The sequence below is a fragment of the Tinamus guttatus genome, unplaced genomic scaffold (genome assembly GCF_059628265.1).
Source record: "Tinamus guttatus ecotype Peru unplaced genomic scaffold, ASM5962826v1 Tinamus_guttatus_pri_ptg000079l, whole genome shotgun sequence".
Classification (NCBI taxonomy): domain Eukaryota; kingdom Metazoa; phylum Chordata; class Aves; order Tinamiformes; family Tinamidae; genus Tinamus; species Tinamus guttatus.
The window spans coordinates 1,256,857-1,280,168 of record NW_028288613.1 but is presented as its reverse complement, the minus strand read 5'-3'; the positions used below and the strand labels follow the sequence as shown (position 1 = coordinate 1,280,168).

General features: G+C 47.6%; 1 long non-coding RNA gene across 1 annotated transcript; it reads left to right on the top strand.

Moving 5' to 3' along the window:
* Positions 1-254: 254 nt before the first annotated feature.
* Positions 255-11,382, top strand: LOC148595646 (uncharacterized). Its single transcript, XR_015913111.1, has 2 exons — positions 255-296; positions 11,262-11,382. It is a non-coding gene; the product is annotated as an uncharacterized LOC148595646 (long non-coding RNA).
* Positions 11,383-23,312: the final 11,930 nt, after the last annotated feature.

Here is a 23,312-nt window from a genome sequence, read left to right as displayed (position 1 = left end):
AGCTATTAATTCTGACCTATTCATTAGTTCTTTGCTTGATATATATTTTGAGATACTAATTTCTGTTAGCTTGCAAAAAAGAAACATCCTGTGTTCCCTCTTGATACTGCATATACTCAAACCTATAGCCCATTTTAAAAAAACAATTTAGAGTTAGTTATAAGAGAAATGATGATATTCACGTGTTGTTCTTCCTGTGGAATTGAAATTAAATCTCCTGGTAACCGAGAATTCTTTTTTTTCTCCTTGCAGGCAAAAATCTACCATCTACCATGGAATCAAAGCTTGTTCGAAAAGTAAGTTTCTAGCGAAATATCCCTGTGTTTAGGTATACATTAAAAGTGCAGCATTACAAAAGGGCTCACATAACACAGTTTGTTTTTGTCCCCAGTGTCCAGCAGTCAGGATTAAGAATGCGGTTGACAAGATTGATGCTGCATTGTAAATCTCTGTAGCCCTGTCATGGTCGGTAACAGGCATCAGTGGACCTTTCCCCATCACATATCTATCTTCCACAGAGCATAACCTAATAGGACAGTGCTGCATTTTCACTCTTAAGTTAGCTGTTTACTTCCATTTCCTAATAAAAACCTCATTTATTGAAGAAAAAAAGACATATTTTGAGACTGGATGTTTCAGTGAGGTGTTTTAAGTGTGTGAAAGTAAATGTTGACAGTAAACAAGAAACATGGGTATTTAGCAAAGAATTTAGAAGAATTTACCTTACCGAAAAACAGGCACTGGCTAATTTTTAGTCAATTACCATGTTCTTCAAATGGAAATGACTGTTGAAGATGAGTAATACATTTTTTTTTCTGTAGAATAACTCTTTTTGTGGCACGATTAGCAGTGTTCCTCTAGGAAAATGATATTTCTAGTGCAATCAAACTTGCATATCCTTTTCTGCTGGCAACTCTTATCACTGTTAAAAGTACCTTAATAGCATCATCTCTATTTTTATCTGCTTTACATAACATTATGTTGCTCAGAAGAAGTATTTTGGCATACTTTTGTCTTATACCCTTCTGTGGAAGACTTTGTTCTCCAGAAGTAAATTGTTTTTATTTTTTATAAAGTAATGGTTGAGGAAGAAGTTCAGGAATTTTTTTTTCCCCCCTTTTTTTTTTTTTTTTGAACTGTCCTTGTATTTGTGTGCCTTTTAGTTGGAAGCATCCTGTAGCAAGAACCAGGGGTGATTGCAGAGAAGTATTTGATTATCTTCTTGAAGGAATCACTAGCTCGGTGTCATTCGACGCTGGGTGCCGTATAGCTGGCAAGCGACATGAAACCAATAATTTATTATGTCACCTTCTCGTTCCTGCCGCTCTCGGTTCCAGTCGCAGGGTGTTTGCTGGCAGGGGAGCTCTCCTCTCTCGCTGTGTGGGCAGGCGGGATGGTTAAGGTACAGGTAAGGTTAAGGCAGACCCCGTCCGCTCTGCGCGCCCCGTGCGGCTGCAGGGCTGCTGCTCAGTCCTGCACGTTCATTCCACACATGCAGGTGTCCACCTTGCTGCCCTCTGGGCTTCCTGGGGTTATTAAATTCCAGCTTAGCCCCACAGAGATTCCCCCACGGACCGTGATGCTGCCCTCCCTGTGCTGAGCACAGAGCCACTCGCCTGTGCTGTCCCGACTCACACTCAGCACTTACTAGGAAATTCACACTCGCTGGGACACCCCTGTAATCTCATATTGTCAGAGCTGTTGTTTTCTGGCACCTTTGTATGTCTGCCTCTTGCTTTTTTATCTATTACGACTTTTCTGTATGTGAATTTGTATGTTTACTGGATTTTTAATACACAGCTCACTGTTCCATTTGTGGTTAAAGCTGTTGTTATACTCACTTTACAGATTCCAATGACATTTTTGAACACGATTCAGATTCCTGACTGTCCTTTAGCTTAAAAAGGAGCACTATTAATGGTTTTGTTCATATTGCTTAGATTTATTTTGTTATTATTCTCCCACTCCTGCTCTTCAGGTATAGCTATTTTGGTATTATAAAGAATGATGGATTATGTAGGAAAGTTTCTTTTGAAGCACTCCTGATATTGTGCAATGCACTTGGGGGTCAGCTACACTTGACTGATGCATGATTTATCCGTTGTCCCTGCCACTTTCTGAGATAAAGCTGCTATTTTATCAAAAATGCCAGCAAGTGTGATTTAGAATTTATACACCTCCTTTTTCAAATAATTGTTCTGATTACTTTCTGGCATGGCAATAAAATGATAAAGGTAATTGCACACAAATGTGAGATAGCACCAAAATACAATAAAATTAACCTGAATTAGCTTGACTTGTCGATGAGAAGTATTTATGAAATGTATTTTTGCAATAAGGGAGACTGATATTATAGCTGGAAGGTGAGTTATTGCCTTAATGTAATACTGTTTGAAATTTAAAAAAGCGACTGTTACAGTTGAGGGTGATTGTGCTTTTGAAATTAAGTTGAAGTGATTCTTATAATTGGCAGCAATAATGCATTGTGAAGGTAATATCTTTTATTGTGTTATGCCTAGTTGCATTATCTTTTATTTAGCTGGTCCTGACTTGAGCTCTGCAGAGAACGCAAGAAGAAGCAGATCAAGAATTTGGTGGATTTAGGTGATAAAAATTTGAAATGTTACCCAATATTAAAGCCATTCTTCTGCTGGATTTTTTTCCATTTAGTCCTTTTCCAGTTCCCTTGAACCTGATACAAGTCTCCTGTGATTAAATGCTCATCATTTCCGTGTTTTAGAGTGGCTGCCATGTATTTACATACACAGCTGAACTGTGTAACAGTGGTGCACTTAAACGTGTGCTTATGTATGTGCTTATACATTAGACAGCAATTTTAGCAGGTAAGTTCTGTGTTTCCTTAGTGGTTCAGAGTATAAGCTCCTGCCGAGAGTGTTTATACCACTTGCACAGCAAACATTTTTATGATAATTACAGGGTAGATCTTAAAATGTTGATTAGTGGTTTTGGTTGGTGGAAGTGAAGAGGGAGAGGGGGGTAGTGCAGGCAGTTTTCCTTTATGCAAGATACCTTTAAACTAGTCACAGGATATTGTAGGGACCCTCTAATTCTCAGGCAACACATTCTTCCTCTTTAATTCTTTGATGGTGTTTGCTCCTTTCATAGTTTAGCAATGAGATCTATAATTACCAGGATCGTATTTTATATTTTCTGTAGGAGCGGCAAAGCTGTGAGTCCTTATTCCTGGTTTACATCTTGGAAGTCCCTCAGACACGAGCTGGGAGCAGGCAGCAGGTCGGGAACAGGCTGCTTCCCGTGGGAACCGGCTTCTGCTCCCGAGCTGCGCTAGGCTCATGTGTTAGGGCACTTGCTCTTGTTTTATGACCGTAGGACCTTGAAAGAAATTAGGGTTGAAACCAAGAGAGCACAGTATAACGTTGCCTTTAATGCAGTTTTTGGTATTTATTATTGTCCTTGTGCCGGGAGAAGAGGCTGGGAGCCAAAGTTGTAGTCTTGGCGCATGAAGATTTATTTTTTTAACCGCTTTTGTGCGCAGAAGCTGAGCGCTCCGGATAACGGAGCTGGGCGGGAGCTGCCGAGGCTCGGGCACGGAGCTGACGTGGGAGCAGCCTTGCTGCCGTGTCCCTGCACCATGGGTGCCTTTGCTTCCCAGAAAAATGATCTGCTTCCCTGCACCACGGTGCCCTTGCTCCCTGCAAAAACGACCTGCTTCTCCTGAGGGGGCAAACGCTTCTAAAGACCATGTAACCCTGTCCGGGTCCGCAAGCTTTGCCTGTGCCCAAATTGTGAGGATGGAGAATCCCTGCCCCTGTGGAGTGCTGTGGAGAGGAGCGCTCTGCTGTGGCCGTGGTCAGCCTAAAACCTTCAGAGTCACTCCAGCAGCACTGCCCCCTTCCCGGAGCCTTCGGACATCTGCCTTCTGTTCTGGGAATCAGGGAGCTTGATCTGTCCTGTGAGGAGAGGCTGAGGGAGCTGGGCCTGTTCAGCTGGAGAAGAGAAGGCTGAGAGGGGACCTGAGCAGTGTCTAGAAGTACCTCAAGGGAGGCAGTGAGGAGGATGGTGCTGGTCTCTTTTCACTGGTGGCCACCGACAGAACTAGAGGAAACGGCCACAAACTGAAACACCAAAAGTTCCACAGAACTTAAGGAAAAATTTCTTGACAGTGAGGGTGCCAGAGCCCTGGAACAGGCTGCCCAGAGAGGTTGTGGAGTCTCCTTCTCTGGAGATCTTCCAACCCGCTTGGACGCAGCCCTGTGCCACGTGCTCTAGGTGACCCTGCGTGTGCAGGGGTTGGACTGGATGATCCCTAGAGGTCCCTTCCAACCTTCACCGTCCTGTGATTCTGTGATGTTTGCGGCGCTCAGCAGAGCAGGAGCCGCAGCCGTCCCCACTCCCCATGGGAAGTGCAGCAGCTCCCGCGCTCGGAGCGCGGTGCTGGGGCTGGGATTCAGGAGCTCAACAGCACAGGCCGGTGGCTGCTGCCTCGTGCCTGGTGTGGTCTGGTTCCTGCACAAACCCCTGCCCTGGGCCCGCGGCCGTTCTGCCTGTCCATGGCGCTCCCGTTCTTGCCCAGTTCTCCAGTTCACTGTGTTATCTCAGGCAACCTGCTGTTTCAGATGACATATCCTAAAGCAATTAGGTGCCTCTGCACTTAAGTTAGGTCGTTTCGTTTTGCCTGGGCACTGAGACAAAGCTAAAAGCAAATTTCCGCAGTGGCATCGGGCAAGCTCGGGGAGATCCCACCCGCTAGAGGGAACGTTTCCAGGCAGGGAAAGGCCAAAGGGCCCTCTGTGTTCCCTTAGCCTGGAGTGCTTTCCCCTCACCAAACACGGAAAAAATAAAATCTTTCTGCACTGCTTGCCTCCTAGGAGATATTTGTATCAATTATACCTAGGTTTTCAAAATACTATACAAAAAAAAAATCAGAACTGCTTAGTATTCGTAAAACACTTATTCATATTTGTATTCATTTTTCCTCACGATATTTATCATTTTCATGCTAGTGATATGAAATGATGGCATAAATATTCTAAAATACATATGTATTTTCGAAAACTGCCATGTGCAGAGCTGTTTGTTTGGGTTTTTTTAATAGTTTTTCCGATAGGGAAGAGCTGCGCGGATGCAAAGCGCTTGTTTCGTGGGCTTCGGGGAGGTTTAGAAGGGTTTAGTAGGTACTTCTAGGAAATAAAGTAGAGCTGAATTCCTTTCTAAACTGTCCGCTAAGGTCTTGGGTGTAAAACAAAAATACCTGCTCGTAGGAGCATCCTGAATCAAGCCTGACCTGGCAGCGGCAGATCGAGTAAAACGTGTGCTTTTAATGTAGTCTGGAATATAGTAGCAATAGCCTACATGTCTGTTCTGAACAAAAAGAATGTGTTTTATTTGCAATTAAAGCATCATCCTTTAAGGAAAATAAAACAAAATCGGAGGTAGTGGTGAGTGCACGGGGCGCTCGCCACTTGTCGGACCCGATACCTCCCTGTGTGCCAGAACAACTGACTGAGGACGTTGCCAAAGAGCCGCAGGCTGCTGCTCCTTGGAAATGCACTTTCATAGCCTGGCATTTGGGGGGCTTTGATTGTCATCCAAAGAGGATTAGCAGTATAATGCGATGGCACAACAGAAACTTGCTTTGTTGTCTTTGATTCTTTTAATAAAGAATGATGTGTTTGCTATTGTGGAATACTTTAAATGCTATAGGAAACAAATCCTGCTTTGTCCCTGTATGTGAAGGAGTTGTCCTCCTCTTGTGGAAAAAGACCTGGTAGGAAGCGAAGATGGGCAATGATTTCTGGTGGCCTTCTGTGTTTCTGTGCACTTGGATATTTAAACATGCAGTAGATATTTAAAACATGCAGTTTGATTCTTTAGCTCGGTGCTTTTACATTCTTTTATGGGATTCATTGTTTGGAAGGTAAAAAACACATTAAACCACCCCAAACTAAAAGTGGATTTGCTTAGTCTGACATTCCATTTCCAAACTTCCACTTGCCAGGAAATAAGAATGCAGTTTTTGTTTTCACACTCTCTGAAGTTACAGCCTTGGCTTAACCCGGGTCGGATTTACTTAGAGAGCCGTTGTGGATATTAGAAAAATACTGGAGCAAATCCAGGCTACTGTGTTTTGTAATTAATATGAGAACCAGATGCTTTAATTCTGCTAAGAAAAAGAAAGAAACGCGGTTGCATTTGGACAAACCTGTCCAGAACTTCAGCTCGGGTCTCGCCCAGCATGTGCAGGGCTTCGTGGCATGCAGAAACACCTTTTAATCTGTTCTATTGCTGCTTCAGAACATTAAGTGTCACCGATGGATATTTTAAGTGTGTACATTATAAACCTGCAGTGTATTGGAGTGGGAATCTCTTCTTGGGTTCTGTTTTGATCAGTTACATGGCGTTAATTGAGAATAAAGTAGAATCTGCACACTTGCCTTTCGCAGTTGCTTTTTAGAGTATGAATGGGAGGCAGTGCATGGAGGATGGTTTAATACTCTTTATTTATATATTGCAGACACTGGTCACTCTGGTAATGCCTTTGCTTACCCCAGTGGATCCTTCGTTTTATCCCACCCTGCCGTACGGCGTACATGGAGCAGAGGAATTGACCACCCCGCTGCTCTTGTAGCTGCTGTGGCACCTTCTGTGCCCAGGGGCGCGTTTGCAGCCCCGGCACCCGCATCTCCGTACCCCAAAATCGGGGGGATCCGTAAACGGGCAGGTCGTGCTTGTTCTCGTGACCTTCCTGCAGCGGGGGCTGTGGTGATGGAGCCAGATCCCTCCCAGCTTCTTGTTTCTTAAGACAAATCCCAATGCTTTTTGCCTTGACAAATCCATTTGCTGAGATGCAATAAGAATTTCTTTCTTTTTTTTTTTACTTTTTTTTTTTTTTTTTTTTTTTGAGACGGGTGTGGACTTACTGAGTCAGGAAGAGCTGCTGTAGCAACAGAATGAAAAAAACGGAGCAAATTGCCAAACTGTTCAGATACCAGAGAAGGATTTGTCTGAAATTGAAACTCAGTATTTCAGGCTTTCATTGAGTTAGCTTTAACTCACAGCTAGGATAAACAGAAAGCAGGTCTGCGAACACTCCAGCACATCCACACACGCAGAGTGATCCGTTCGGCGGTCCGGAGCGGTGTTTCCCTCTTGGAATCAGAGCGCAGCAGCGATTCCGCGGCGTTTGCTGCTCGTCTCCGAAGCAGCAGTGACGGGGCTGCCTTTGGGCAGGTCGCTGGCTCCCAAGGGCATCCCGCAAACAGGGGAGATGCCCGAGCGTTGCCGCTCGTCCCGGGGGCGGAGGGGCTGCCAATTCCAGGATGTCTTTGCGGAGGGAGCGATCTTCCTGCTGGGGCAGAACCAGGGTCATCCGGGTCCTTGTAACCGTGCAGAGTCAGCAGGGCTGCTCTGGGACCTGCTGCAGAGCCGGGCCAAACGTTCCCTGTCCTGGCTTTGAGGAATGCTGAATGGAATGGGGAGCAGGAATTCAAATGCAGCTTCATCCCGGTGCCTGTGTTCACATTCGTGTGTATTTTGGCTGAGTGGTTAATCTTGTTAACCCCAAATTATTAAATGCATTTATTTTTTGGAAACAGCTTTAAAATCTCACTGGTTAATCCATTGGAACTCTTTAATACAAAAAAGAAAAAAAAAAAAAAGGATGTGTGAGGAGAAGTTACCTTAACCTTAGGTTTAGCTGTGAGATTTTGCATTGGTTCTTGAAGAAATAGCTGAGGAGAAGTGGCGGTGCCCTCATTTGCAGCCCTGCCACGTGGTTGCCCTAATCAAAATATTTATAGTCAGACGGAGGTGGTGGCAGAGGCTGTCATAATAAAGCAATATTTTGGTAGGGGCAACATATTCCTGTTAAAACAAAGTGAAATAGAGGACTCTGCAAGGGAGACCCCTCAGAGCCGGCTCGCTCCCTCCTGACGGGAATGTCCTGTGTCCGGGGACGGGGACACGTCGGGGACACGGGCGGTGGGGTCGGGAAGGGGAGAATCCATGGGACCGGGGCAGCGATGGAGATACCTGCGTTCTCACTAGCAGTGACTCGGGGGCATCGTGCTGGCTGCAGCACAGGAAATTCCATGGGCTTTGCTGCCTTGCCTCTCCTCTGGAAAATACAAACCTCCCGGGAGAGCCGGAGGCGCGCGGAAACTTCGGCACGGATTTTTTGAACCCTGTTGATCCTAGGGATGTTTCTGTGCTTTTTTTTTTAATGTATGTATCCGTTCTTCACTGCAGATGACAGAACAGGCTGCGCAGATCTCAGACTGCAAATAAAGAGTGCAAAGTTGCATTTTAAGGAAGGGTGTGAAGTGGAAAATAATTCTGAATTATATGCTGCAATATGGAAGACAACTCATAGTACAATTCCATCAATGAAAACTTTAACAAAATCCGGTTTTAATCGAGCCAGAGGCTCCCAGGAGCAGATCTTCCCCAAAAAGGCTGGTTTTCCTGGTGAACCTGCGGACGGGGCGGCCTCTGCAGTGTCCACGCTGGGTGGTGGGAGGTGGCGCTCACGGGGACCCGCGGGGTTTGTCCAGTCATTCCCGCACATGAACCCGAGTCCGGAGTAACGACAGCAGGAATTGACCCAGATCTGCTGGATTTGTCCTTTACGGGTTATTCGTTTCTTCCTTTCATGGCTTTAACAAGGGCGCTGCGGGGGAAATAGTGTTAGGCAAAGTCCCTTCAGAGGGACGTGGGCAAGATTAAATTCCTGTTTGCAGTGAATGGTCTGAGGATTTGGTAAATTCAGCCGGTAACGCTAAGTCTGATGTGTGCTTGTAGCTGAAAGTTGTCGTGTTTTAAATCTTAAACAGTCAATTTTGTTATAAACCATAACTGTCCGCAGTGCTCTGCCTTGATACCCATGTTTTCTGTGACCCATCGAAGTAGCTGCTTAGGTAAATAGGGAAAAGACACTTTAACATGTGGATAAAGGATATTGTAGCATCTATACGGTGACCTTCGTGTTCGAAGCTCCCATCCGATTGCGGGTATGTGTGGGCATTCTACTATCAAGCACAGTTTTATTCTTAGATATAAAAGAAACTTCTAAACCCTGCTGTCTGATGCACGTGGTGAGAAATCCTGAAAATGCTGGTTGTGTCCACTAAAGTGCCAAGATCTTCATCTATAAACAGTGCCCATAAAGCTCACAGTAACCTGTGTGAACTCACTGTCACGGGTTGCTTTTGCTGGCTGTGTCCTGTGCATCGTGAGAATGAAAAGCTGTTGTCTAATAACTAATGGGTTGCAGAAAAGGCAGTAGCAGGCTCAGGGCGCCCAGGCCAGGACTGTCGCACAGATCAAGAAGAAGAATGTTTGCCATTTTTCCAAAAATGTAAACTTTCGTGTTCCTTTTTTATTAGGCCTCGCACATTGAGGTGCCAAGTCCTTGTGTGTCCTCTGCTCGAGCAAGGAGACGGGCCAGGGCAAAAGGCAGCGGAAGGAGAGTTTCCTAAGAGCAGGCGTCCAGCTCCGTGGTGAAAAGCTGCTCGGGATTGCAGGGAAAGGAGACACCCACACAGTTTCTCCTCCCTTCACACTGGTTGCTTATTCACTCACGGGTCGTATTTTGCTTTGCAACACTTATTTTTTTTTAAATCCTCATTTTAAACAGGCTGTTTGTCCCGGGAAGCTCCAGTGCGCGCGGTGGCGTTTTCCCGACTGCAGGATCCCGACGGGTGCCAGTATTTGCGCGCTGTAACGCCTGTAGTGACTGGAGCTGAAAATAGGCTGTTCCTGCAAGAATTCTAATATTCTGGTGAATAAAATTCCATCTTTTTTAGAAAAAGATAACAAAATCTTGAGCTTAGCTGTTTGTTTTTTTTCCTAAGAATTCCACGGGGATAACTGCAGAGAGCTAAACGTGAGCGCCTCTCTCGAACGTGCCCAGGACACAGGGGTTTTGGAAAGCTCGGGGACGTTTGGGGCTTCTGCACGGTCTGGGCAGCATAAACGAGTCATAAAAAGCAGTTTGCCTTGCTTCCCTCCCTTGAAAAGAAGTGGTAGTAGGTTTATATATTTGTATTCTTTATGTGTTTCTCTGGTTTTGTAAGAAGCCATGGCAAAACCGGGCTGCCCGTCGCAGCTCTGTTCGTCCGCAGTCGGTGCAGGAGTGTTCTGGGAGCCGTGCAGGTACTTTGGTGGGAGTGCAGAATGCGCTGGGTGCCCCGGTCTGCTTCGGGCAGCTGAGTGCTGGGCTGGGGCAGGTTTCCCTTTGGGAGCCCTTTGGGTGCCCTGAGGCCTTTGGGTGCCTCTCGGTGTTGTGCTGCAGCGTGGTGGCACCGCCGTGTCCCCACGAGCGTCCCCGCGGCATCGCGCTGCTGCCCTCACCAGAACCGGGAAACTCCAGCGGTCCTGTTACCAATAAAGGTGGATTGCTGTAAGGCAAACGGCGGCTTATGCAGGGAGTCTCGCTGCTTTGAGCTGCTTGGCATCCTAACCTAAACCGTGCTGTCCGGGTGACTCTTATAAAATACTTCCCAGCGTTGTTCCGTGCTCTTTTTCCTAGCGCTTTTGCAAAGCCAAGCGCGCAGCTCGGAGGCCGGTGCCGAGCGTTCCTGCAGGATGGATGGATGCGAAGGGCCGTGCTCTCATGGCACGGGTGCCCAGCGTTCCTGCGGGATGGATGGATCCGAGGGGCCGTGCTCCCGTTGGAACGGGTGCCGAGCATTCCTGCAGGATGGATGGATGGATCCAAGGGGCCTGGCACGGCGCTGAGCAATGCCAAGCACATTCCATCAGTGACCGTAAAAACTCAACGGAGCAGCAGTGGGAGTACAAAAATGTTGCCTTTATTAAGCGATGATTGATTTTTTTTTCCCGTATATTTTTTCCGGCAGGCACTTTCTGTGTGTTTCTGATGTTGTTTGCATAATGTTGCTACTGTAAGCCAGTGAATATGCTTTATTGTCATAATAATCCTTTTGAAATCAGTGTCAAAACACTTCGCTTTGGATGCCGGCTGACAAACCGACCATGAAACTGCTGTTCCAGGCGAGTTTTCTGAAGGTCACTGCAGTTGGTTAACATTTTTTAAGACTTTGATTTAGACGCTATTTAGTGCTGACTTCTTAAAACAGACAAAAAGGTTCATTTTAATTGTTAGGCAGAGTTTTGAAAGTAAAAGCTATAGTGGGGGAAACTTGAAATACACTTTCTTGCTGTTTTTTTTTAAAGTTACTTTTGAAAACTACACAGGTTCCTTAGGAGTACATGCACCCAATTGAGTTGTGACTTTTTGTGTGTTTTGTTTTGAACAGGTCACGGTGAAAAATGGAGAGCCCCCGTGCAAGGTGGTTCATACAGTTCTGCACAGCCCTGTGGGGAAGCTGGAGATCTTTGGGTGTGAAAAAGGCTTGCATGAAATAAAGCTTCCAAAAATGAACGAGCTACCAAATAGGTAAGGTGGCGTCTTACTGATCCCGTGTTTAAGAACAGAGCAGAGAAAACAGATTCTTCAGAGCATCTGAGAAATAACTGCGCTTGCTCATTGTTATTAGCTATGTTGGAAACGTCTTACTTTCTCCTGGCAGAGGGAAAAGCAGCCTTGAGTGCCTGGAAGGAGTAGCAATTCCGAGATACATTTGTTTATTGCATCTTTAGTATTACTCAAGAAACATTCTAGAAGATAATTATTTTTAAATTAGGTTTTGGAAGTCCTGTTTCCTGACTGGGGCACCCTGTCAGTCCCTGTCACTGTGGGAGAGGATTCCTTGTGTATTCCATGGATGTTGTGTGTGTGAGGGCTTCTCCTCACGGTGGTTCCCGTGGCCGTGTCCATGGAAATGTTGCTCTTCCAAGTTTGCCAGCAGGTGAGGACGAGATGCACCCGTGTGCTGAGCTGCAGCTCCGAATTCTCTTTGCTTACATAAATGCTTTTCTGTTTTGTCTCTTCCTTTCCCCAAATTGCCAGGTGATTTACTAAGACTGGTCCATTCAGCTCTTTTCTGGTACTAAAGCTGCTGCCTTTGCCACAGTCTGTTGCAGAATTTTGTTTCCTGCTGCGACTGGAACAAGTCTGCCTTCTCTCAATATTGTCCTTTTTTCCTCTGGTCTTCACTTCTCAAATGCTTCTTTGATTCGGACGTTATCTCCTTTTCTATTTTTAACATCCTTGTGGTTTTTTTTAAGTGTAACATTAATCATAAATATGAAGCCTAATGTATATTCTGGTTGAAATATGTATTTTTGCCTCTAATTCTAAAACCCTCAAGCCTCTAGACACAACAGAGCTTTTTGCCAACTTCAGCAGTGTGGAAATAACTACTTCAGTTTCCTTCATATCTGCTCTGAGTGCTGGATTTCTGTGGTGAGGGGTGAGAACAGAGCAGTGTTTGGGGGAAGGGGTTTGCAGCTGCTGTGGAACAGGTAACCAGGGCTCCTCACCCTGCTAGGGGTGAAGAACCAAGGAAAAGGGCTGTCATGTCCTGGTGGGGGCCGGTGTGAGGACCTTTAAGAAGTAAGGAGCATTGCATGGAAATAAAAGCTGAAGACCATCCGTGGAGTTGTGGGAGCTGAAAACCGGGAGCCCCAAAAGTGCAGACAGATTATTGGAAGAAAGAAATAATGAAGGGCTTAGTAATTAGCAGAGACCAGAAGGTGCTAAGGGAGGTGCAGTTGGACCCGGTGTGCTCGTGACGTCCTCCTGGGCAGGTAAGAGCAAAGGGCTGTTGTTAGGACTGACGGTGCCACGGCCACTTTCCTGCCCCAGGGCATTTTTCCTGCCTGAATAAGAGATGCTGCTGCTGCCGAGCGGTGCCCCACGTCCTTCCATCAGTCCAGCTACGTTCAGGTCAGAACTTAAATGAGGAGCAGAATATTCTTACCATTTCCTTCCTTAAGAACTTTAATTCAAAAAGCAGGCGGAAGGTGGGGCTTCTCTTTTCTATCTTTCCTCGTGATAAACTTCTAAACATTTTAAAGACGTCTGTGATTGCTCGTGCTAAAGTGTAATGTTTATCCTCTTCTGCTGATTGCTGGTGAAGATGTGTTAAAAACCAGGCTCGTTACTTCTGACAGAATAAAATAAAAACAAAACAGTGCCTAGAGTTTCTTCCAACTGGCTAATAAATGCTGTGGTAAGAACACTGCGTAAAAAAGAATATAAGAAACATAAAAATTGATTTTAATGGACCCTTGTCAGAGAGAACCATAATGAGCACAAGTCTAGTAGTAAATATTGGTATTCCGCTCCACAGTTCTTGAGACTTTTAATGTAGAATTACATGTAACAATCAATATAGATTTTAGAGTTTTTTTAACACCAGAAATAAGTAAGCCTTTGAAATGTGTAAATACTGAAGACCTGCAGCCTGTCAGACAAAGCTGGCAGTGGAGAGGAGCGTGGTCAGGGTGCCTGCCTGCCTCATGGCACGGTTTGTATGGGGATCTCGGGCTCCTTTACTGCTTGTGGAATGCTGTGCAATTAATCACGGAGCCTACAGGGTGCTGTGATGGCTCCTAGAAAACTAAGAACACGGATTATAGTCTGGACTAGGAGAGGCAACGTATGCAGCACACAAAGGAATCGATCTATTAATGAGATGAAAGTAATTGTAATAATTTGTTCTGCTGCTGGTGCAGCTGGCCAGGTTCTGCAGTCGAGGCCTGTGGCATCGTGGTGATCTCCGTGTGGGGACAGGACCCTTGGAGCGTATTTCCATGCAGGGTGTCCAGGTACACATGTTGCTGGGAAGCCCTGTTCGTGCTGCTGCTCGCTGCTGTTTTTAGGCAGTTTCATTCGATACAAACGGCAGCTCGATAGCACCTACTGCTATTTTAGTGTAAATGCTCAGGTTGGGGCTGGCTTGTCCTTGGACACGTAACCTGGCTGCACGCACAGGGCGGTATCGGATCAGAGCCTGGGGCCTCCCTGGGAGCCGGCGCCTCGCGGGCTTTCTGGGAATTCGGGAATGTGTCAGGAATGCTCATGGCGTTCCATAAACCCTCAGCTCCCTGCGCTTGGTGCCGTGGTTCCTTCTGCATGTTTGCTGTTATATGGATGGACAGACTGCATGTGCAGAACCAACACTCACGGTGCGGCTGGGGCGTTTCTGAAACGAGCTGGACGTGTTGTTTCAGAGCCCTGCGTTGGGCCACCACGTATACCTGCCCCGAAACTTGCCTGTATACGTTTGTTTCTAGGTGCTTCAGCTTCACAATCCAGATTTTCAAAAAGATGAAGTAAAATGTGTGTTTCTAGTATACGTATTTCTAGTGCTGTATCGGCTGTCCTGGTTGTGTTTTTAGTGCAGACAATTATCATCTTGATGCAGAAGTGCTGTGTTCCTCTTCTCCAAACGCTGTCTGTCCTGCAGGTGTGGAGCTCTGCTCGCTCGTGTCTGAAGGGACATCTCCTGCCCAGCTCCCCTCCTGTGCTGCTGCTGTAATCTGCACTTACAGATGTCTCGGTGAAGTGTCACGGTTACTTTTCCTCTCCCTCTTCATCTGCTTTGCTGCCAGTCTGCTGCGTTTCCCCAGCCCTCTGGTGACTTGGTTTGAAGCATCTTCCTGCACGGGAAGGGTGAATTATCGGCCGGGTGAGCAGGGGATCCCGCCTGGGACTCCGTTCGCAACAAGGGAAACCTTCCCTGCGTGTTCCCGTGCTGCAGGCCGGCAGCAGAACCTGTCCTGGGGAGGATTCCCTTGGTGTCCTTGGCTCTTCCCTAAGGCCGTTGTGTGCAGTGGGCGCTTGGGATGTGAAGGGTGTGGGAGAAAACTCCGTTAGGACAGAGTAAATGTCATAAAATGTCACGATTAGGGGACAACTTGTAAGTGTAGGGCAAGCTGGTGAGACCCGTTTGAGGCCTGCGCTGCCGATGGGGTAGGATGTGCTCCGGGGAGCCCGGCCAGCCGGCTCCGCTGGGGCGCTGTTCACTCTTGAGCGGAGTGACTGACTGCAGCCTTGTCCCCTGCTCCGCGGAGCTGGGACAGGGTCATCCTCTGCTCCCTGGGGAGTGTCCAGAGTGGAGAGTGAAAAGCCCTGGACGTCTCTCCAGCTCTTGCAAAGCCATCCTTGCTTTCAGGTGGTGTTCGTAGCAAGTGTGTCACGGTGTCTCTGTGTCACAGTGTCCTCTGTGAGATACAGGCATCGATGGGGAGTCCCCAGTTCTTGCTCTCCTCCGTGCTCACATCATTATTTGTACACACAGAAGCGAGAACCTGCGTGGGGCATCTGCGCAGAGCACGTACAGGAGGAGAAGAGAGTGTCTTTGTATCGTATATTTCTACAGGTTTAATTTCTGAATGTCTTTTGATACGATACCAAGCTGTCAGAAATCTCGCATTTTATTTTGGCAGTTATTTTAAAATTAAAACATGCAGATGTCTACTAGGTGATGGGATAAATGGCACAGGTACTTTCTGCAGATTATTGCAAAGTGCCAGGGAGAAAGTGGTATGTTTTTTTCCCAAAAGAAGAAAAAAAGAGAGAAATATTGCCTTCTGTGGTGGAAGTGTCTACAAATATCCAGGCATCAATCTTTATTTCAGCAGATTCAATGGATGTGGCAGGAAGAGTTATTATATAGCATAGTCCTCCTTTTATTAAAAATAAACTGGGCTAGGTTTTCTCCTCAGAGTTTCTTGTGGAGGTGCCGCAGATAGTTTGTGCTGCGTCAAGATAAGAAAACTTCATCTTGGAAGTCGTGTTCCAAACCCGTGAGCAGGATGAGCCGGGAAGCTCCGTTCTGCGGGCTGCAAAATCCCCCTTCCCCTTGGCTCACGCTGCGGTGCGTTTCCAGCAGCCCCAGCGTGATCAATACCCACTTTGGAGATGTTCCTTTTCCTGACAGCACCGCTGTATTTCTGTTCGTATGTCAAAAGCAGCATTAAAAGATTCAAATGCAAGTAGTTTTTTGCAAGTCTTCAGGGCTGTGTTTTTGGCCATAAATCTAGCCGGAGAAGCCTTGAGGAAGCTCACGTTTAAACCAAACAGAAAGCAGAAGCTAAATTTGTGCTGTGCAATTATTGACGGACTAATAATCTGATTATTAAAGAAGGAAAAAACCATACCTAAGGTTAACGTAGCCTTTTTACATGGTGCTGTTGAGAAGAAAGAACTATTTCAGTGCGCAGAGGAGAGAACAACTTTGCTGCTATGGAGTTATGCGTGTTTGTAAACCTAGATGGTTGGCAAAGACTTCCAAAGCAAGAAATGTTGTAACAACCCAGTGCTCACATTTTACAGGGAAGATATTTTAAAATGGCAAAAATAACAACGAGCCGTATTGGGTAATATAACTTGTGCAGACACCCGCTTGAATATACCACAAATACGATGGGTTTCGCTCTAGTGCAGGAGATATAGAGCCTTAATAATTATGAAAAATAATTCCAGCAAAGTAGAGGTGAAAATTTGCCCGTGCAGCCCCCTCTCCTCGAATTTCTTAGGACAGAAATCTTTTCCTGACACCGTGCCCTGGCCCATGCCTGGGATGTGGCCCCCTCCACGATACCGCTGCTAACGTGGGTGATCCGGGCCGCAGGGAGTGGAACCCTTCTGCTTCTTGCACCGTGGATGAATGCAGCGGAGGGTTGTGGGGAAACGGCTTGCATGATTCCCTGGATTATGTTTGCATTATGTATCAGAATTGGTGGGTATTTGTGCATGTTGCAGCTCCAGGTCTTGTTTTTCTTCCCGGCCGTCTCCAGTTCCCAAACAAACGCAGCGGCCCAGGCGCGTGGCCGGGAATCACCCCGAGCTGCTTTGGGCTTTGGGCCTTGGGCTTGGGCAGCGCCGTGTGGAGCCCGAGCGCAGGGAGCCGGGGAGCCCGAAAACCTCCTCCGGCAACGACCGCGAGAGCCCGTGGGCCACCAAGGGGTTTGTGGAGTGGCCGTGACCCCCCTGCAGCCCTCGCGTGTGCCCGTGGCAGCGTCCTCGAGCTGCGAGCAAACCCCATGGCCCGCGGGTGAAACGGGGGAGCAAACCCCATGGCCTGCGGGTGAAACGGGTGAGCAAACCCCATGGCCTGCGGGTGCTCCAGGTGAGCAAACCCCATCGCCCATGGGTGCTTCGGGTGAGCAAACCCCATGGCCCACGGGTGCTCCGGGTGAGCAAACCCCATGGCCCAGGGGTGCTCCGAGTGAGCAAACCCCATGGCCCACGGGTGCCACGGGTGAGCAAACCCCATGGCCCGCGGGTGCCGTGGGTGAGCAAACCCCATGGCCCACGGGTGCTCCGGGTGAGCAAACCCCATGGCCCAGGGGTGAAACGGGTGAGCAAACCCCATCGCCCACGGGTGCTCCAGGTGAGCAAACCCCATGGCCCACGGGTGCCACGGGTGAGCAAACCCCATCGCCCACGGGTGCTCCGGGTGAGCAAACCCCATGGCCCACGGGTGCTCCGGGTGAGCAAACCCCATGGCCTGCGAGTGCTTCGGGTTTCTGCAGTGCCTGCAGTCAGCACGTGGCTCCACAGCGATGGGGACATGCGGGGGTCACTCTGTGTCCATAACACCCCAGCTTCCCAAAATACCCCTCTCTGCCACAGGGATTGCCCTGAAGTTGCCCGTGGTCTTCACAGCACCGTGCAGGGAAAGAAGGAGTTAAAGAAAAAAAACTTTAAAACCTTATTCTATAACTGTAGGTGCCATTTTTCCTTCCTCACAAATGTAACCTTTTAACTTTTTTTTGAGGTTTTACATTAATATATGTAAAAATATTAAAAGCTCTTGTATATTACATTAAAAACTTATGTCAGCTGCCCTGCTTTTTCCTATTTATTAAAACTTTTCAAGCAGTGAAAACATTTTACTTGTTAATGAGGGGAAGAAGGAAAATTAATGACATAGAGCTTGGATCTTCCAAGATGTCTCCTTTTAACCATGCAAAACCAGCTCTTTTTCCCACACTATGTAGTTTAATTTCTGTGTTAGGGTTCAGTAAGCAGATGCAAATAGATTTAATGATTTGCATCAGTAGATCACTTCTCAGTTTAATATCCTCTGATACTTTGGTCAAGGACTTTTTCCTTGCAAAGCTGGCGCTGCTTTGTACAGTAGAAGAAGTATTGCTAATGGGAGCATCGTTATGTTGCGGTAAAGCAAGGTAAATATATGACCCACTGAAAACCAGGATCTCGCCTTATCTGCTCCCTAAGACAGTGGAAATAGCTTCCCAGGAAAACATGCTTAAGGAATGACTGGAGTGCTCATCCCTTTTGGACCGATTCCGGTGTCACTTCTCATCTCCCCCCATCTCCAGATGGACAAAGCTGCTGGTTCTTCCTTTGCCCAGCAGGACCTCGAGGTGCAGAGCTGTTCCTTGAAACACAGATATTGGAATGATACCTGTTTTCCACTCGCTCGGTCTAAGTGGCCGGTTTTTAAGCGTGTGCTGAAGTGGGGTCTCGCTGCAGGCCGCCCATTCCTGCAGTGCGGCACACAGGGAGCCCGGGACGGGATCGGGATCCTCGTGTCCCGCAAGGAGAGCAGCCCGGGGCTCGGGGTGGCCGGGAGGTGGACGGACGTGCACGGCCCCGTGAGCCTTTTGCAGGACGTTGGTTTGAAACGAGTGATAGAGCTGCTCTCTCCTGCAGAGCAGTCACAGAATCACAGGATGCTGAAGGTTGGAAGGGACCTCTAGGGATCATCCAGTCCAACCCCTGCACACGCAGGGTCACCCAGAGCACGTGGCACAGGGCTGCGTCCAAACGGGTTTGAAGATCTCCAGAGAAGGAGACTCCACAACCTCTCTGGGCAGCCTGTTCCAGGGCTCTGGTACCCTCACTGGTAAGAAATTTTCCTTAAGTTCCTATGGAATTTTTGGTGTTTCAGTTTGTGGCTGTTTCCTCTAGTCCTGTTGGTGGCCACCAGTGAAAAGAGGCCAGCACCATCCTCCTCACTGCTTCCCTTGAGGTACTTCTAGACACGGTCCCTGCACAGTCCCTGCTTCCTTCCAGGCTCTAGAAATCCCAGCTCGGCTCCTGGCGTACTTTCTTGGACCACGTGCTGAATCCTAGGAAAGGATTCGCCACTCTGGGCTTGAGTTTTCCTTCTTGGCTACGGTGTCACTTTATTTCGCTTTTTTTATGTGGAACAACATGGGACTGTTTCTCTTCAGAATCTGCTCAAATCTCACTTCTTTGGAGCAAACAGGGAGCAGAAGGACAGGAATTCTGTCCCGATGTTCGCATTTTCCTTGGACAGCGCCGAGCCTGCTGAGGAGGAAACGCCAAGCCAGGAGCATCACCCGAGCTCTGTCCTGCTCCGAGGCTCTACAAGGAAATGGATGGTTAGAAAAGGTTTCATTGCTAATGCTGTAGCTCTTTGTTGAAGGAATTTGCATGTTTTTCCTGGTGGAATGAAGATAACTCTCTATTCCGTGTGAGCACCGTTTCCCTGCTGGCACTATCAGGGATTGCCTTATTCCTGGTCTCCAAATCATCTCCCCTTTCCGAGGTCCTTAAACTATTGTTCATTAGTGGATTAAATGACAATAACTCCAAGGATGAATATCTAGGAGATAGATGCCCAGCAGCACATCTTCCTAGTTTTCAGAAGTTCTCATTTATTACAGGTATGTTCCTATTGGCTTTTTGAAGAATTTACGAGCTTGTTTAGTGCATAGAATCCTTCAAGTGATAAATACTCACAGTTGCCTCTGTGCTTATTAAAATGAGTGCTTACTGGTGATAAAAGCTTTTCTGATTACTTCTCAACTTCCGAGTAAATCTGTTATGTCATCGAGCACAAACGCAGAGTCCTGCTGATCAGTGAATCAAATCACTTTTTGAACAGCTACCAAATATTTCTTTTCAGTTAATTTTGACATTCGAGAGACTTCCTGTTGTAGTCAGCTAATACGTAAAGTTTTCATTCATGCTAATAGATCTTTTTATTGTGCTTTATTTTCCTAAGGAATTCCATAATGATGTAGATCACACATGGTTCAAGGATTATGTCCAGTGTGGAAAAAAATACTATCCAAGGGGTCGTTCTTCCTCCTGCTTGTGGCCGTTGGAAGGAAGAGCACGCAGCACACGTGGGTGACGCTCACATAGTCAGACTGTCCCCTCGTCATGTCCTGCCCTCCGCGTTGGCAGCGGTGCCCTGGCCCTAGCGGTGCCGTCGCGCGGTTCGGAGTGACCCGTGCTGAGCCGCAGACACCCGTGCAGTTACCGCAGCTCCGGCACCCATCACGTTTCTGGTTTCATGAAGCCTCGTGGGCTGCCTCAGGCTGCTGCTGGGTGTTGCATTAGACCTAGGGCTCCTGTGGTTCCTCAGGGCACTCGTGTATTTTGATCCGCATTTTCTAAAAGTCGCATTAACTTCAACAGCCTCTTCTTGCCGTGGTTATTGGCTGCAGTTGACAGCCTGCTTGGGTGTGAGGGATGCTTGGATGTAAAGGATGGAGCCTGTATCCTGCCCTATCTCTTTCTTTCTTTTTTTAAATTCTTCAAGTCCAGTGATCTGACTTGCCTGGGAGGAGCTGTTGCAGGTTTAAACACTCAAACGCTTGGTCGTAAATATGACTTAGCCTGCACCAAGACAGTTTGACCTGTAGTACCTCGGGAATGTAGAAGCCCAGCTCAAAAATGTGCTTCTCCTCCAAAACAATTTTAAATTTCCAATTTTAAAGGCTCGTGGGGCTGCTTGAAGAAGCCCAAAAGCCCCTTGCGCCCCGCCGGGTCCCCGCACCAGGGCCGGGCTGGGGTTTCTTTGCAGAGGGCTCCGCTCCTGCGGGGCCGGCTGCCCTTGGTGCCGCGCGGCCGCGTGAGCTGCAATTCCTGCTGGTCATGGTTGGGATCACCCATCACGCTGCAGGTCACGAGCACCGGCGAGCGCTGCCTGCGCCTCTGAGCTTGTCCAGATGCTCTTCATTTATGCAGATATCCTCTGGGCTTAAGATTTATTTTGCCGTGTGAAACGGAGGATATCCTCAGCCGTGTGGTAGCGTGTCTCGTTTCCTGTCTGCTCCGGGAAATACATTTTTAAATTCTTTTTCATAGAACTTACAGCAATAACAAAAACAGGCAACAAAAGAATACAGGAACAAAAATACATTCGTGCTGCGTATGATTTCCAGGGGCACAGATAACTCAAAGCAAAACGTATTTTGTATGAACCAAAGGAAAATCGACCTAAAAAGATGCCAAATGCCCCCTCCTCCCCTCCGACCCGCAGCAGATGCAATGAAGTTGGAGGAAAACAAACAAAAATTCCATGGCTACATCTTGGCGATAGCGTTTTCTACCTGCTGCATCCTCACGCCCGATTCTGGAGTGAGTCGCAGCCTTTCATCCTCCCTGTGAAAAGTTTGGGGAATTTATTTTATTTTATTTTTTTAGTTTTTCACCTAGAATTCCTAAGCAGCGTAAGGAGGCCAAACTATGGCAAATTGAGAAGCCGCAAGCATAGGATTTCCTTTCGTTGCAGGAATGTGCTCTAGGTGTCCCTGCTGGAGCAGGGGGGGTGGACTAGATGATCTCTAGAGGTCCCTTCCAACCTCAACCATTCTGTGATCCTGTGATCCTGTGCTGCTCGTGGAGAAGTTGGAGGTGTTGGAGGCCCCGCGACGCGGCAGCGCAGGGTCCCCGTGGAGGCAGCGCGAGGGTTTCCTTGGGTTTGGGGTGTTGGTGGAACCTGGGTAGAGAGGGATTATTTGGATTACCCGTGGCTTTCGCTGAACTGTAGCAGGTTACTTTGTGGTTTTCCTTCCGAACGCTTGCCCCGTTTTCACTTCTACAGTTTTATTAGGGACTGTGAGAACCATCTGGATGAACATGCGTTTCCTTACTCATAATCTAACTCTATCACCGAGATGACAGCAAAGCCTCTGCCAGTCGTGGCGTTTTGTTGCCTTTCTGCTTTGCCGCGGTTCACGTGCATCCTAAACTTGGCTTCCCTGGATACTTTCCCAGCTCTGTGATTTTACTACCAGAAGGTCCGTAGCAGGGGCCTGGTGCAGCCTGTGGCTAGCAGAGTTGAAGGCCTGCTCTGTTCGGAACCCGGGAAGACACCGCTCTGCGCTTCCTGGGATTGATTGATTTATTTTTCATTATCCAGCCCTTCCAAACAGGGATTGCTGTTTAAAATCCCGGCTTTCCGTCCAGAGGGAACTTCCCAAGAGGCAACGAATGGAGGAGCTCTGAGGCACGGGGGGTCCCCGAGCCCCCCGCAGCCCTCGGGGGCAGCCCATGGGCCGCGCGTCCACGCGGAGCTGCTCCTCGTGGTGCTCTCCCTCCTTCCCGTTGTAAATTGCTCCATAAAAATTCTGTGTCTTCCTAGTTATTGTCTCATCTTTCATACTTGAGGGAATACATTTACTATTGCATCCACGCTGTACTTAGCCATTCGTACTGCTTTCCCTTCAGTGTAGGGCTGAAAAAGTCTGGAGCAATCTATTTATTAAAGCACTTTTTCTAGTTCTGCAGTTCAACCATTTATTTCTGCTGCGCAGCCGTAACAAGAGTGAGGATGTGGGTTCCTGGGCTTTACGGGGACTCAGTGCTGCATCGGAAGGCAGGATCCCCACTTGCATTTAATGGGAAACCTCGGAGTACGTGTGCTCTTAACAGCACAGGTAAGAACTGCAGGTGGGACTGGAGGGACTTGCTCTTTTAAATACACGTTCTCACTAAATATCAAACACCCTGGGCCTCAAGTGATCCTGTTTCACCTACATCCGACTGCACCACATGTTGGCAGATGCTGCTGAGTCTCTTTGGAAACAGTATAGCTTCACAGATCCGTGTTTTAGCATTTTAATTACTAGGTTATGCGTGTTTTTTTCTCCAGACTCATTTGGCAGCGGTCACAGAGCGCTTCAGCAGGACGCTAGGTGATTCCTTGTGACAGATCTTGATGTTCCTCAGCTGATGCAGAGCAGGAGCAGCCCCGAGGCCGAGCTTTGTCCTCAGAATGGGAGGAGGAAGACTTTCCCTTCCCTTTCGGACCCGGCGCAGCTCCCCTTTCCTGCCTGTGTTTCCCTCCTCGGCCGAGGCGCACGTAGGTGCGAGCGCCGTCCGTGTCCTCCGGAGCCGGAGGAACGGAGAGAGCTGGCAGCTCCGGCCCGCCCCAGGCTCGGGAGCCAAACAAACACGTCCTGGGGTCGTATTTTCAAACTACCTCCTCACGGCTAAATATCTGCGAGCCAAGTTATATGCTCTCAGTGTATATATGTGCTTCGGGGCACAAGCACGTATATATATACCTATGTACACACACAGTTTCCACTTCCAAATCAGGAAAAAAGTCAAAATTTTGCATTGCTTGTCACTATCTCACAACAGATCGCGAGCTAAAATCCACAAATTATGTTTTCAAAATATATGGGAAAACAAAATAGTACCTTTTACCTTTTTTTCAAAA